Source organism: Tupaia chinensis, unplaced genomic scaffold (assembly GCF_000334495.1).
Source record: "Tupaia chinensis unplaced genomic scaffold, TupChi_1.0 Scaffold145592_1, whole genome shotgun sequence".
Lineage (NCBI taxonomy): Eukaryota > Metazoa > Chordata > Mammalia > Scandentia > Tupaiidae > Tupaia > Tupaia belangeri.
This window is the reverse complement of record NW_006205449.1, coordinates 1,125,532-1,141,332: the sequence shown is the minus strand read 5'-3', so window position 1 is coordinate 1,141,332 and position 15,801 is coordinate 1,125,532. Positions and strand designations below refer to the sequence as shown.

General features: G+C 49.1%; 1 protein-coding gene across 1 annotated transcript in view; it reads left to right on the top strand.

Moving 5' to 3' along the window:
* The window catches only part of ZNF407 (zinc finger protein 407), a 553,482-nt gene that overhangs the window by 535,248 nt on the left and 2,433 nt on the right, over window positions 1-15,801 (top strand). The window lies entirely within an intron of this gene.

The following is a 15,801-nucleotide window of genomic DNA, read 5'->3' as shown; positions in this document are numbered from 1 at the left end:
TTTCTCTCATTGTGTATTTTCTGTGTGGATTCAGTTTAAAGTCTGTGGTTGGGATATGGTGTTGCCTCCCTTCGTTCCTTGCTTTTACTCTTCAATATATCCACGCCGAGTGGGGTCATACAATTTCTATGTTCATGGTAGTTTCTCTGTAGGATGAAAAGCATTTTGAGGGAAGAAAGAACATTATTACTGGGACTACCCAAAATCCAAGCTGATTTTAAGTACATTTGTTCGAATACTTAGGATTCTGATTCTACATGTAAATACATTTTAAAAGTTGGACAATAAAACCCAAAATTGAATAATCAAAGCATATTTTAAAGAAGAGCAAAGCAGGTATGCATCAGTCCTGTGGCAACTTTTTAAGGCCGATTTCTGTAATAAAGGATTTTCTAGGTTTTTTTTGTTTTTGTTTTTTTTTTGTACGTAATCTATCCACTGCAATTCTTCGAATTTCTATTTGAAATTCCAGCTATTGCAGTAATACTTTTTAAAGCACAGTTCCTACCAGCAAGTACCGCGGGCCTCTGTAAATTAAGTAAGATAAGAACTGCGAGATGACCAGGATAATGCAGACGCACAAGCACAGTAATCAAGTGGACATACATAAAGCCCAGATGTGTAGTGTCACTCTCTGTCTTGCCCTTGGGCAGTTCCACTTTGAGTTTCTTTCAGCCAGCAAATGAGGAATTAATTCAGGACTGTCATTCCAATTGTCTTGCTACTCCAAGAAAGATGAGGGCAGTTTTGGTCAGAAAAGCACTTGACGGCATGTAATAGTGAACAGAGGCGCGGGAAACACGAATCGCTTATTTCTGGGAACTCTGTCCAAGTTGCATTTCCTTCCCTCCTTCTCCTAGTGAAGCCACTCCTCAGGTGTCCTTATGGCTCGGTTTTGTACAGAATGTGGCCCATGTTAGTCTCCATAACTCTCTAGCCACGTGCTCAAACGCCCGGAACTACTATCTCTGCCAGCCTGGACCCAGGCTGCTCTGCCCTGGCTCGCCACCATGGTGTTGTCTGGTGTCCTGTCCCACCAGCTCACAGCCAGGCCCTTCTCGCCCTCAACAGCCTCCCAGTATGCATGGGAAACTCCGTGGGCTGGCAATGCATTGCCTGTTGGAGACCCGCTTTCTACCTTCTCAGTGTTTTCTGTGGCAGCTGACATGGTGGGTCACCCCGTCTTTGGGTCCCGGGACTCTGACCCCAACCCGCCAGTCTTCTTCACCAGCTTGGCTCTTCTCCCATCGTCACTGTCCCCAGGCCACCTTTTACTCATCTGTGCTCTTGTCTCTCAGCCTCCTGCGTGCTGCCTGGGTGACCTCAGCCCTCAGCTATTTGGGGCCACCGCCTGAATCCTGGTATCAGCCAAACGTGTAATTTCCAACCAAGCCCAGCCGTTCTCAGCCCAAAATACAGGGCCAGCAGTACACGGCCAGCCTTCCCTTCGTGACCCTCCCAGGAATCGGACTCTCAGCTTGACTCTAAAGTCAAAGCTGCTTTTTCAAGCTGCTGATTGGAGTCTTTCATGTTTTGTGCCTTAAAAAAAAATCAACTAGATTATTTTCATACATTTTTGTAATCGTGTTTAAAATGTTTGTTTTGTTTTGAAATGACAAGATAGGAGAGTCTGCTATTTGCAAGTATTTATATTTGTAAGTAACATATTTTGCTTGTGCACAGTCCTTATTGCTGAAACCTGAAAAATTAAATTGGATAAGGGTTTTTCATTTTGGGATTGCGTGTCTGTGGATGTAACATTCCCCCCTTTTGCACTGGTATTTAAAGTGTTAGAGGTATCTGCGTATGCTGAGACTCTGGATAAATGAATAAAACCCAAGGATCTTCTGAAGTCAATTTCAGGCAGATTTGGAGAATTCTAGAGGATGCGAGAGCCTGAGGGCGTCCTTGGCCTGGCAGACTGGGCCGTGGCCGAGCTTCACGGCATTTCTCCCTCGACTTTCCTTGTACCCCAGCCCCTGAGCGTCCTTCCACTCTGGGTAACAGTGTGTGGCAGAATGAAAGCACGGTGGCCTTCTGAAGTGCTGGAGACCAGCAGCCCAGCACCACGCCGTGGTGACACCATCCGTGAGCACCTGGCGGGCAGTCGCTGTCCAGGCTTGCAGAGCTGACCGCAGAGACTCGCAGGCTTGTCCCATGGTGCAGGAGAAACGGTATAAATTCTTGTCTGCTTGATTTTCTTGAAACAAAACAGTTGACCTTGCTGTCTTCAATGACCTGGATTCTCCCAAAAGCACCTCGTTGCTCTCCAAAGGCTCATAAAGCTCCTGTTGAATCTCAGGGCTCTTCCATTGACCTAGCACTCACCCCAAGATCCGCTGCTCGGGTGGAGAAGAGAGGGAATGAACAACCCTGTGGGCGTGAACTGAAGAAGAGGGGTCTCCCGCTTTGTGGCACAGAGGCTGCAGCAGTCAGGCAGGCCGAGAGCCGTTCCACGTGAAGGCCTGCACCGCCTCTGAGAACAGAGCTTCAGCCATGTCAGCCCCCTTTTCCTTCCCTTCCTTCCCACCCTCTTATTCCCCCCCATCTCTCCAGCTCCTCTCCCCAGCCTGTTTGACCCCACCTGCAAAGGTAGGTGGTAGCTGGGCTGATCTCCACTGGAAGCCAGTGTATCTCAAACCCTGCCTCTCCTCTCCCTTCCCTCAGCCCTACCGTGTGCTGGAGCTGCCCTGCTCCCCGCGTGCCTGTCCCAGAGACCGGCCTCCCATCTAGGACCCCACTTCCTGTGTTGAAGGAAATTCAGCATACCAGGCAGCAGGCCGAGTGTCCAGCAGGGTGTGGAGCGTCAGGTCCTTTCTTGCGTGGGGTTTATGTTCCACGGGAGGACACAGCCACTCAAGTGAACACCACAGAGCGTAGATAATTGTGTGGGTGAATGAGCTTCATCTTCCTTAATGTCTCTGATTCCCCACATTAATTTGTTTTCCACATCTCTCAATTGCCCCTTTTTAATATCCCTGGGACCCTTCTGCATTTTCTGTCCCCCTAAACCACCCCATCTGTCTTGTCCACCTTTTCCATTCACATTTACCTAGACCACTGCATGAGCTCCAGTCTGAATCCTGCAGTCCCCTCCCCAGAAGCAGTCCTCCACTTTCTCACTGGTTACCTCCCAGTGGCACAAATGCAATCGTGGTGTGTCCTTGTGTAAAGTTCTTCAGTGGCTTCCTGTCTCCCCGAGCATGCCCTGATGAACTGCGCCTCCCCTTGCTCTGTCCTCGCCTTCGCTGCCTCTGACACCTCTGACACCTCGCCGCCAGGCCACACTTGCTGTGTTTGTTGTATCCTTACAACAGGGACTCGCTCCATCGTTTTTCCACTACTCACCATTCAAGACCCAGATCTTCCGTGAGTACTTCCCTGATCCTTACCCTAGACCAAGTGGGTTCTTTCTTTGAAGACCTGTTACCTTTTTGTTTAGTGTTATTACCTGTCATGCTAGTATATTCAAATAGATGCAGCTTCCTTAAAAACCAGGACTGTAGTTCATGTTCGCCTTGCTGATATGCTAGACCCTTGATAGTAATATTTGTTTAATAAACAATAAGGAAATGATCTGAAATACCTTATTTCCTGGATGGAACATTCTAAGAAATGTAAATTGGAAATTTAAGTAAAACTAATTCCTCAGCATGCCCAGAGACTCGGGGAATAGGTGGTCATATTGGATAACTGAGAATTTACTGGAAAACTACTTGTTTCTACACTGGTTTTGAACACTATTAGGGTTTGACTGATTCTAGTGAACTTTCTTTTCTTGGGGCTTTTATTTCGTTCTGGAGGCTGGGAAGTCCAGGATCGCTGTAGATCTGGAATCTGTCGAGGGCCCATTTCCTTCTTAGTAGATGGTACTTTCTCACTGCAGTCCCCCATGGTGGAAAGAGTATCTCTGTCCTTTTAAGAGGATACTAATCACATTCACGAAGACTCCACCCTCATAACCTACACCCTCTCAAAGGCCCCACCTACTAATACCATCAAGACAATTATTATCCACATTTTATAGACTAAGAAGCCAAGCTGCAAGGGATTAAAGGACTGTCGATAACTGGGAACTGGCAAGTTGTGCTGGCGCGGTCTGTGGCTGCTGGCAGAAGACATGACATTCCTGGGTCAGAGACCAAGGACTTCATTACTCTGGGTTACAGCAGCAGTCAGAGGGCCTGCATCTGTCCCTATTTCCCAAGTGCCAACTTCCGTCTGTCAGGAAGAAGCTGATGGCGCCTGTGCACACAGTGGCTGCAGCACGGGCGACAAGCTCCAGGCTTTGGGGCCAGGCCTTTCTTAGCAAGAAATTTCCCTGTCCTTTGCCAAAGAGAGAGGCTTATTTTATTATTATTATTATTATTATTATTATCGACAGTATATAAATTCGCCCTTTGCTGTTTCAGAAGACACTATTTTCCAAGGCTGTTTGTTCTAGAAATATCTATGAAAAGATAGTCCAGAATCCAGATTCTCTGAAATGTGGAATGTCTTCCACCAGTAGCACCCCAGGTGTAGTGAGGAATCACACCTACACATGCTGGCCCCAGACCTCATGCTGCTGTCTTCGGTGGAAGGTACAGATGGGAACTCTGAAACTTGGAGGGTGTAGAGCCGTTGCAACTGCCTAAATGGTAGCCCTCAAAGAATTAGCAAGTGTTGCTCAAGCATTGGATGTCGACCATTATTCCAGCCGTCCTGCCAGTAGTCTGGGTGGGTCATCAGTGAGCCCAAGGAAAGCCCCTCTCTAGGACTGAGTTCCAGAGAGTGGGACCGATGTCCACACTCCCGACCCAAACCATGACAGATTCTCACTGCCCCACGTCTGGGGTGACCTTTGGCTGAAGGGTGTGGCGAGGAGAATGGAATGGAACGCCATCTGCCCATCAGTGTGTGCATAATGTGTGTTTCAATGTCCACATGCACACGTCTGCATATATGTTCTAAGAAAACATGAAAGTTTGACATTTTATGATGTGCATAAAGTTTTTAAGTTTTTTTTTTTTTTTGGAAGAGATTTTCACTGTAGGGCGCGTGCGCTTGCCAGACAGACAGAGAGAGACATAGAGACAGAAAGCGAGAAATCACTCCCCCAGGGGGGATGGTCATGCCGCAATCCCTTCTCCTCTCAGGATCTTGGGCACGCACGCACACGCGCCCGGCGTGAGTTTTAAGCCACCGGGTCCGGGACACGAACCGCGGTCAACTACGTGGGAGTCCAGCGACATAGCCATTACGCTAACTGCTGGTTCCCAAGTTTTTAAGTTTTTGAAAACTGATCAGCGGGACCAACATTTGGCATAATGGCTATGTCACTGGACTCCCATGTAGTCGACCGTGGTTCTAGTCCCAGACCTGGTGGCTTAGACTCACACCGGGAACATGTACATGCGTGCCCAGGATCCCAAGAGGAGAATGGAGAAGAAGGGATTGCGGAGTGGCCATCCCCCCTGGGGGTGATTTCTCGCTTTCTATCTCTCTGTCTCTTTCTGTTTCGGGAGGGCCCACGTGCCCTATAGCAAAAACTTCTCCTCCCCCCGCATAAAAAGAAAACCGATCAGCCTGCTGTGACGTGACGAGGTCAGACGTGTCGCTGGTCCTGCCATGGGAGCCGCTCCTCTTAGATCGGCCATGCCTCCTTGGAGTGTCTGCGGGAGGAACGTGTTGATGCACAGAACAGAATGACGAGCAGGCGGGGCTGGTTCTGCTGTCCTTCAGCAAGGAGCTCAGGGGGCCTGCCTCCCGGCTTTTCTGTCTCCCTGAAGCTCCACAGCCAGGTCAGGCCTGCACATCTATGCAAGCTGATTTTTTTTTTTTAAAGAATTGTTTTTATTTAACTTTATTTATTATTTGCTTTAATTTGACCAGAGAGAGAGAGAGAGAGACAGAGACAGAGACAGAGAAAGTGAGGAAAGTAAGCTGCCAGGTCCGAGACTTGAACCGAGATCAGCCATGTGGGAGTCCAGTGTCTTTAACCACTACACCACCTGCTGGCCCAGGCTGATTTATTTTTTAAAGAATCATTTTATTTAACTTTATTCATCATCATTATTATTAGTTTTAATTTCACCGGGGTGGCGGAGGGAGTGAGAAGCTAATCAGGATTCAGCTGCCGCCGACCGGCCCCTTAACCATCATGCCACCTGCCGGCCCTGATTTTAACCGACTGGCCCAGCAGAAAAGGGGCATCTGCCTTCCGTTCTTCGGCGTTACGGGAATTCTCTCCGGCGGTGCCGTCCCGTGGCCGCGGATCCACGTTCCTCTGAGAGGGTGCCCCAGACTCTGCTGTGCCCTCCAGAAACAGGCCGGGGTGGGGGATCTGCGATGGCTGGGCTCAGCTTCCTCAGGTCACCCTTCCCACACGCATGCTATCTGTCCCGTGTGGTCGCCCTGCACGGAGCTTTGCTCGGGTTGTCCAGGCGAGCATCGTGGGCGTGACTCGCGCACAGACTGCCGCCATGACATGCCGGTCAGAGCACACGCTGCGGGGAGACACACCCCGTGCTCGCACACACACGGGGGAGGCAGAGCATGAAACACTCGCTTAACAAGGCCTTTGTGCTCCTTAATGTAGTAACAATTTTTTAAAGTTTTTTTTGCCAAAAAGGTAGTTTGCAGGAGCGCGTATACCCCCTCCATGGCACAGGGCATCTTACGCGTGGTGCCACATGTAGCCCAACCCCATGGCAACATGATGCCCTGGTGGAAATTCGCCCTGAGCACATAGCTGTGCGGCCACCGAGATGCAGCAGATGCCCTGCGCCCTTGCTGGCTGCCCATGCACGCTGGCCAGCATTGCGCACACGGGGTCTGGGCTGCACCTCAGGAGGGTGCCCCAGACTCTGCTGTGCCCTCCAGAAACAGGCCGGGGTGGGGTCGCTATGCTGGTGCTGTGCTGCCGAGGTGCGGGTCTCAGCTGCTCCACCTCACCTGTGTTGCCATGTTTAAGTTAGGTTGTATTCATTTGCTCATTTCTGAGTCGGGTTCAAGCCTCACAGTGTGTCTCTAGTTTAATGCTTTCTAAATCCATTTTACACTGTATTATCCCACGTGTTTGCTGGTCTCGAGGAAACTCTGTAATTTCAAATAAGAGTTTAGCTTGGAGGCATGGGAAAATGTTAAAGCAAAGATCCTGGTGTTGGTTGAAGACTGGGGCGTTTCTCTCCTCGGCCCTCCCTGTCCTCAGCCCTGGCCTGAGTAGAGAAGGCTGAGAGCCAGAGAGCAGGCTCAGTGGTGGGTCTGAGGGAGGCCTGCCGTTGTCTCCCGGCCCCTGCCGCCTGCCCATGACCATGTTCCGCGGTGTGCTTAGCGCATCCCAGAGGTCGGTGTGATAGAATCCAGCCACTGCCCCTCCTGCTGGCCTCGTCCAGCCAACAGTGACCTCTGACACGTCTAGTTCACAGACAGGGATTTCGCCGGCCCTGGAGCTCCTCCTCGGGGAGAGGTCAAGCCTTCCTGAGCTGCCACACACCAGATGCCTGGGCACCCAACTCACAGCCAGCTCGGTGGAGACTGGAGCCCCGTGCCCAGAACAAATGCATTTTAAGACCTGGAGAAGAAGTCGTGTTTTACGTGTGCACAAGCAGCTGCCATCATTTGGCTACGAGCAGATGTTAGACCTCCAAAAGCTTTGCTGATAATTAAAATACTAACAGTTAGTGTTTCACCCCAGCTGTAGGTTCTGTTTACTGTAAATTTGACTTTAATGGTGCCTGTGTGCTGTTACTGGGAAGCGGTTTGCTTTTTACCTTCATGCAAAAGTGTCTGCAATGAAGATAGATGGCTGTTTCCTTTCATTTCCTGGGGAAAGACACGAAAATGTTATAATATAAAGGAAATGTGAATGTGAGCACAAAAGTGAATGTGATCTTTGTATAGGGTTTGCCAGAAAAACAAAAGGAGACAGGTTGACTTGAGCTTGTTAGCCTTTAAAGTCATCCTCGTTAGAGGCATACCCTCCGGCGACATTGGCTGGCTTCTTATTTGCATAATTTTACCTTTTAAGGTGTGTGTAATGTGTACAACTTTTGAAAACTAGGCCAGTCTCCTGATAGTGTATTATCTGTGTTGGGAGTTTTTAGACTGTCAGAGGACATTGTGGAAAAGGTCATTGGGCTTCCTAATTTTCTGATTCCATAATACACCAAACAATGTCTGCGCTAGTTTGTCACGTCTTTAAGTCATGCCAGGTGGCCCTACAGTAAGCAGATGAGCGCTCTTCACCTGGGACAGTTTGGAGATTCTTCAGGAAGACTTGCTCACGAGGGCCTGACAGTCTAGCCCTCTGCCCAGTCTCTGGGTCCCTGTATGAAGGTGGAAAGGGCATGTTCTCCGTGTGCAGCACTTGTCAGAAGCTGGGGTATCAGCATCAGGCCCGGGTGTCCGAGCAGGTGCAACCCTGGGAAGAACTGCACCAGAAGGAGAGGTGCCACCCCCTGCCCAGGGCCTGAGGCTGAGCCCAGGCCCAGAGTGTGTGCAGAACACTTGCTGCTGCGAACCAGCTGGCTGTTCATAGGACGAGCTCTTCATGAGCAAATGCAGCCGCAGCGCACCCCAGGTGGAACTCGAAAGCCGCCCCTCCATCACCTCTGTGACACCCAGCGGCGTTCTTGATGCCCCATGGGCCGAAAATCCCCGGGGTGTTTGTGGCATCATGGTCTGTCATGAGCCCATAGGCTGCCACCCAGGAGAGAAACGGTTAACCACTGCCCCTCGGCCCCCGAAAGCCTGTCAAGATAACCTTACAGGAGTATTCTTACCTCGCTGAGTGAGATTTGTGTGCATAACTCCCATTACTGTTAGATCTTCATGCATGAAAATGATAATATATACCTAAGGGTCTGATATAATACAAATTTCTTAGGGTTTGTGACTTTAAAGGTAAAATATTGTCTTTTATTCTTTGTCACTCTTGAGTGCCCGTGGAAATACCTAGGCCCATGGAGACCATTCCCGTAAAGTTGGAAACCTGGGCGATTATGTATTTCCAACTTGAGATAAAATTTATCCTTAGTTTTTCTGAATATCTTAGAATTATTTTCAAGGGTCTTTTAAGATCCCTTCAGTTGCTTCCAACGTTGAATGTAGTGATAATGGTAATTAACAAAAAGGATTCAAATTGTTGGTACCTAAATTTGTATCTGGGTTTAAGTATTCCTTCCCCCAAAAAATGGCCTGGTCTGTATTAAGAAAGTATATATTTGGGGGCAGGCAGGTGGCGTGGTGGTTAAAGGCGCTGGATTCCCACATGGCTGACCACCGTTCGAGTCTTGGACCTGGCGGCTTGCTTTCTCCCTTTCCCTTTCTCTCTCTCTCTGGTCCAATTAGAAAATGATAACAACAAATGGAATTAAATAAATAAGTGATTTTTTAAGTGAAATTATCTATTTGAATTTAAATGAAAGAGTTTTTCAGAAACGTTACGGACTGTAGTTGACTTTTCACAGAAAACAGCTTTCCCCATCTCTTCTTACAAAACACTAGCCTTCCTGAAAGTGAAGGCGTAGCAACAGCTTTTATTATATTAGGTCGTCTGGAAAGTCATGATGTATTCTCCCATTTTTCTGGGCGAAATGTGTCATAACTTTCCCGATGCCCCGGTAACCCAGCTTACACCTGTACATGCAGCACAGGTGCCCCTGCCTGGCCACCCTGGATGCACGGTGCCTCCTTTGGCCTGCTTGTCCAGCTCGCCTCCCCTCAGGCTGAGACAAGTCTCGCTGACACAGTCACCATATGTACTGACTCTGCCAGAGTGCGTCTCCAACTCGTGAAAATAATGGAGGTGTTGACCAACCTGTGTTCTCTTTCTAAAAAAGAGAAGAGAAGGGGTGGGGGAGGAAGGGAAGGATGGAATTGGAAAAGATGGAGAAGTTGTCATTAGTTGTGGAGATAGGAGGCTCAGAGATTCCTGTGACCTGTGCTGTGATTATTACACCAGGTTGATATTCTTTGATCCAGACAAGTCCCTACACCATGTGGCTGGAGTGTCCCCTTCCGGGTCTTGAGGAAGTTGATGTCTGGGCCGGGGAGCAGCGCCAAGCCAGCAGTACCCGAGGCGTGTGCTGGCGGTGACATGCAAACCCTCCTCTCTTCCACACCAGGTTCTGGTGGCAGCTCAGTATTAGGGCACTCTGCATGATGCCAGGGAATTATTATTGCTTCTGAAATGAATAAATTATAGAGCAATTATTGGTATTGATTTGACTAGCTAAACTATTGGTGATTGCAATGGTAAGAATAATGTATTCCCTGCTTTGAAATTTCTAAAAGGTTATATTTCATTGAATTTTAATTTGTCATTTTTCCTGCTTTCACTTGAGAAACTTATAAGCTTTTGTGACATTAAAATATGGCTCTAATTTATTAGCATAATCTGTTAATATTGTTTCATTTTAATAGACATTAAGTATGATTTCTTAACATTCTTGTTAAAATTACATCTTAAAATTGAAGCTGAGAAAAATTGTATGTGGCTTAAGAATCACAATGTCATGTGTGTCCCAAAATTTTGTACGAAAAGTATAATTTTTTAATCGCATCTTAACTCAAGGTGCTTTAATTATGACAGTGAACCGACCCAGCATTTTCAAGCTCAGTGGCCGTACCAAAATACATAACCTAACCTGCACACAGTGTCGGAGATGGGACCGAGCACTGCAGAAACATCCAGGATCATTTCGGAACAAGCCCTGGAATTTCAAACAAACACTGGCTCGTAGCAACAATGCAGTTTACGCAGGATATTAGCGCAGGCTTTGCAGGCATTAGCCATTTCACCCGCGACGCGCTTTCTAACGCCATCTTTATCTGCTCCACGAGGCATGAAATCTCCTTTCGGTTTTAGAACTGCTAGCAACCTTTGACCCCTGCAGTGGAGGCACAATGTGACCTTTCTATTGTCATCCGTTTTCACTCTCCTGAAAATTCTATGAATTTTTATTACAAGTTTTTTTTACACCAAGCTGAGGCTCCCACAAATTACTCGCACAGATGAGATGAAGTTGTTGAAGTGGTGTTAGGGAAGTTTTACAGCCAGCGCGGTGCCACCGAGGAGCCCAAGCCTGTGTCCTACAATGTCATACACCAGTAACTGCTGAGCCTCCTATTGGATAAATACATCATTTTATGGAACATTGATTGTTCTATAAACCCAATGGAGTATTATGCTCTATGATCAAACCATTTAGATTGTGTGTAGAGCACAGAAAATGCCATATTCAGGATGGTACTAAAAGTGCCATTTGTGTATTTTATGGATGTCATTACAGGGGAAACTTCTCTCTGTAGGCCCTGTTTACTGCAAAATTTTTTAGTCTGTAATGACATTTTTCATTCACAACGTATGCCTTCAAAAGAGGGGGCCCTTGTTTTATTTGTTTCATTCGAGTTTACTGCACAAATTCTGTACATTTTAATTAAATGTAAGCTTAACAAAAGCATAAGGTATTTATTCTCGGGAAGAGATGATGACAGTAACGAAAGAACAGCATATACGCAAAAAGGAAGCAGGCAGGTACAAGTCCTCCCCACTCCCCCCGTCTGTGGCTTCCCCACAGCACAGCAGGTAGTTCACACAGTTTTGGGGAGCGCGATTCTCTGCAGTGTAACCCCTCTGCTTCTGCCTGGTAGAGTCTGCGTTTTCAACTCTGGAGATGTTCTTTCCAAGCAGCACAGAAAAAAAGGAGCTGCCGCTTTGTAATGGTGTTCTGGAGAGGTGAGCATAATTTGAAATCATTTCCCAAAATCAGTCCTCAGACACCCCCTAAAAAAAAAGCCTTTCTATGGCATCCAACTCATAAGCTCTCAGTGCACTTGGCTATGAGGACGGGGTACAGCATCTTTGTCCTCATGAAGGCAAGTGAGCAGCACCTCGGGGTCCCCAGAACAGCACTGGCGTGTGCTCACCTCACCTGCACCTTCTACCCAAAGCTGTGCATGGCCCGACTGGAAATAGAGCCCACAGAGACTGAACACAGATAGGTATTGGTTAGCTACTTTACCATCCTGAAATCTGATGAATGTTTTTTAAGAATTATTTTAGTTAACATATACATTTATTTTAATTTGACCAGAAATGTAAAGGGCAATGCAGATATGAGGGTTAGCACCTATGCTCCATGAAACACGTGTGTGTTTTGGAGTTGGAGCAGTGGCTTCGTGAGGGACAGGGCCTGCACCACGCTCCTGTTTTCCAAATCCTGTACCCATTCAGCCACGTGTGTTGGTGAGCTTTATAGTTCATATTTACTGAAAGGAGCTCAAAAATGAAAGTCCGTGTGCCCAGTAAAGTCATGGTCCTAGCCAGTTCGAATTGAAAGTTACAGTAGAGATTCACATTAGTTTAAATGACACTTGAACTTCTACATAGCTCCACATTAATTCATTATGGTTGAAATGGAAGAATCTTCAGTGGGTGAATCTTTTTCAATCTGATTGAGGCTGTTACATTTTATAGGTGCTATTTTTCAAAGCCGTACTGACAGCACTCGAAGTTATTAAATTGCTGAATCAAAAGATGGACCTGCACTCGCATTTATGAACTGCGGTGGGCCAGCTGGGCTGCGCCGCGCGGAGGTTAAGATGCTGCTGGTGCTGGGTTCATCACCCCGCACTGACGGCTGTATTTACCCACGTAGTTTACTTTAATGGTCTGCAAGTGGCTTAACCCACCTCTGGATTCAAATAAATTCAGTAAGTAGTTCAGAATGGCATAATTATCAGTGCTGCAAGGAATTCAGAGGTTGATTCTATGCCTAGGATATTTCTGTCCAGTTGTGGGGGGAAGAAAGGAATGCTTGGACTTGAGCATGCAGCATTTCTTACAGGGACTCCCCAAGCGTGGTCACCCTCTCCCGACGCCCCGACTGCAGTGGTTCCCTGTGTTCAGTGTAATGGCAGTGCACCCTTCTCTACACCCGTGGAGGCGTGGGAGTGGAAGGCTGCCTTTGTTTTTGTGTCCTTATTTTTTCCCAAATCTCCTATTTGACTTTAAAGTGACCTTGAAATTAGAGAATAGACAGAGCAATCCAATCAGGTCAGAGTGTGAAGGCCAGCCGGATGCTGCATCTCAGGAAAACAGTGGGGGTGAGGGGAGAAGTTGCAGGCGTGCCGGAGGGAGGATGTGTGGAGTGCATCGGACAAAGGCGGAGGGCGCCATGGGCTGCAACCTGACCGGATCGGCACACCACGGCACACTCAGGCATAAGTGAACATGCACACGGGGACTCTGGGCAGCTCTCACTCACTGAGGCTTCTCACACCCTGAGGCCTGTTCTGATCTCTTTGAAGACAAAGAATTTAGGGAGGATTCAAGTTCAGAAGATGACCATGAGATGAGGTTAAAGCATGTAGACAGTAATTTGCCTTTCTTTCCAGGATCTGTGTGTTTAACCCAGTCTTGTGGCTATTCCAATGGGTGAAGTCTTTACTCTGTAAAGTGGACTGAAAGGCAAAGAGGGAGGCACTCCCTACCACAGTCCCTACCACGCTCCCTACCACACTCCCTACCACGCTCCCTACCACACTCCCTACCATGCTCCCTACCACATTCCCTACCACGCTCACTACCACGCTCTCTACCACGCTCCCTACCACGCTCGCTACCACGCTCCCTACCACGCTCGCTACCACGCTCCCTACCACGCTCGCTACCACGCTCCCTACCACGCTCGCTACCACGCTCCCTACCACGCTCTCTACCATGCTCCCTACCACATTCCCTACCACACTCACTACCACTCTCCCTACCACGCTCTCTACCACGCTCCCTACCACATTCCATGCCATGCTCCCTACCACGCTCCCTACCACACTCCCTACCACACTCCACTCCCTACCACACTCCACATTCCCTACCACACTCACTACCACTCTCCCTACCACGCTCTCTACCATGCTCCCTACCACATTCCATGCCATGCTCCCTACCACACTCCCTACCACGCTCCCTACCACATTCCATGCCATGCTCCCTACCACACTCCCTACCACGCTCCCTACCACATTCCATGCCATGCTCCCTACCACGCTCCCTACCACGCTCTCTACCACATTCCATGCCATGCTCCCTACCATGCTCCCTACTGCGCTCCCTACCACACTCCCTCCGTACCATGCTCCCTACCACAGTCCGTACCATGCTTTCTACCACCCTCCCTACCACAGGCTCACTCCTAGGCAGGCCCACTCAGAGGCGCAGGAGTGATTCCTTCACAGCGCTCCTCGTGCTCATGTGAACTTTGGAAGCTCCGGCACCTGGGTGCATGAGCCCTGCAGTTTGCAGGTTGATATCTGTGACAGCTGCCGCCAGGCAGCCGTGTTCATCAGCACTTGCTACCTGAGGCTCGGGGGACTGGCTCCCCACCTGCTGTTGTGGTGCTGCTTTCTCCCCTTCTTTGCTAATGGGGTAAACAGAGGCAGGGGGCAGAAGGTGGTGTGATGGTTAAAACACTGAACTTCCACATGGCCGACTGCAGTTTAGGTCCTGGACCTGGCAACTCGAAAAATCACACCAGATTCGTGTGCGTGCATGCCCAAAATCCCAGGAGGAAATTGGGGAAGGGATTGCGGCATGGCCAACCCCTGATGGGTGATTTCTCACTTTCTTTCTCTCTCTTTTTCTCTAACGAGCCTATGTACCGAATGGCAAAAACCTTAAAACAGAGAGAGAAGTGGGGTATACAGTAGTTAGGGAATTTGTGGAGCTGGACACATGGGCATGTGGGTCCTCCCTCCGGGAAAGGTCAGTTGATTTACAGACGTGGCTTCCTTGTGGCTGTCTTGTGAGGGCAGGCCAGGAGTCCGTGGGCACTGAACGAGGAGGCAGAAGAGCCTGCTGGTCATGGACCTGGTCCTGGCTGACCCCACAAGCCTACTCTTGACCTAAGATTCCATAATTCTCTCAGCTTTCTAAGAGTTGGGCTGTCGAGCGTTCCCTGACAAAGAAGAAATGGCAACTCATAACGGCTCTGCCACTTGCAAGCCCAGGACCACAGTCGGTGGTGTGTGTGCACCTGGGCACGTCCCCCTGGCAGGCGTGGGTAACCTGCGGGAGACAGGCCTGGCTGGGATCTGCGTGGAGCTCTCTCACTGGTCTTAGTCCTCTTTCCCCGAGTGTGAGGGCAAAGGGTGTAAAGCCTGACCCACATTAGAGAGAGTGGCCTCAAGTCTCAGGAATGTGGTTGCTGTGAGGTATGGGAATGTGCAGTGTAGACCATTTACAGAGGGAAGGAGGGGCTTCCAAGAAAACTGATAGAAAATGGGGACTTTAAAGAAGAAAACAGCAACTCTATTTAAAGAGTCTACCCCCCCCCTTTTTTATGGAAATAAAAATGCCAATTTCCAGCATCTTTTATCTCAGGGAGTTATGAAACAGCAGGCGGTGGGGTGGCAGCTGATGTTGAGGGTGCAGCGCCTGGCGGGCCCCCCTCAGTGCCCCCTCCCCGCCATCTTCTCTGGCTCCTTCCCCTCCATCCTGGCTGCTGCTGCCAGGGCACTGTGCTGCAGACACGGTAAGGCAGACCCCAGGAGCCGCCTCCAGCCTTGCCCCACCTGGGTGGAGGCCTGGAGAGCTACCCACCTGTGCTGTCTGGTTTACAAACCACAGGCAGTGAGGGACGGGGAGTTGGGGGGGCAGCCAGGCTAGGGGTGCCAGGCTTTCTCTCCCGTCCCATCCTGCCTCCTGGGAGCGTCAGGCCGTGGCCCACCCCTGCCCACAGCCAGGCTCACCTAGAGTGGGAGCTGCTCAGCACCTTTGAGTGGGGGTCACTGGTTCATTGAGGCTCTGAAGCCTCC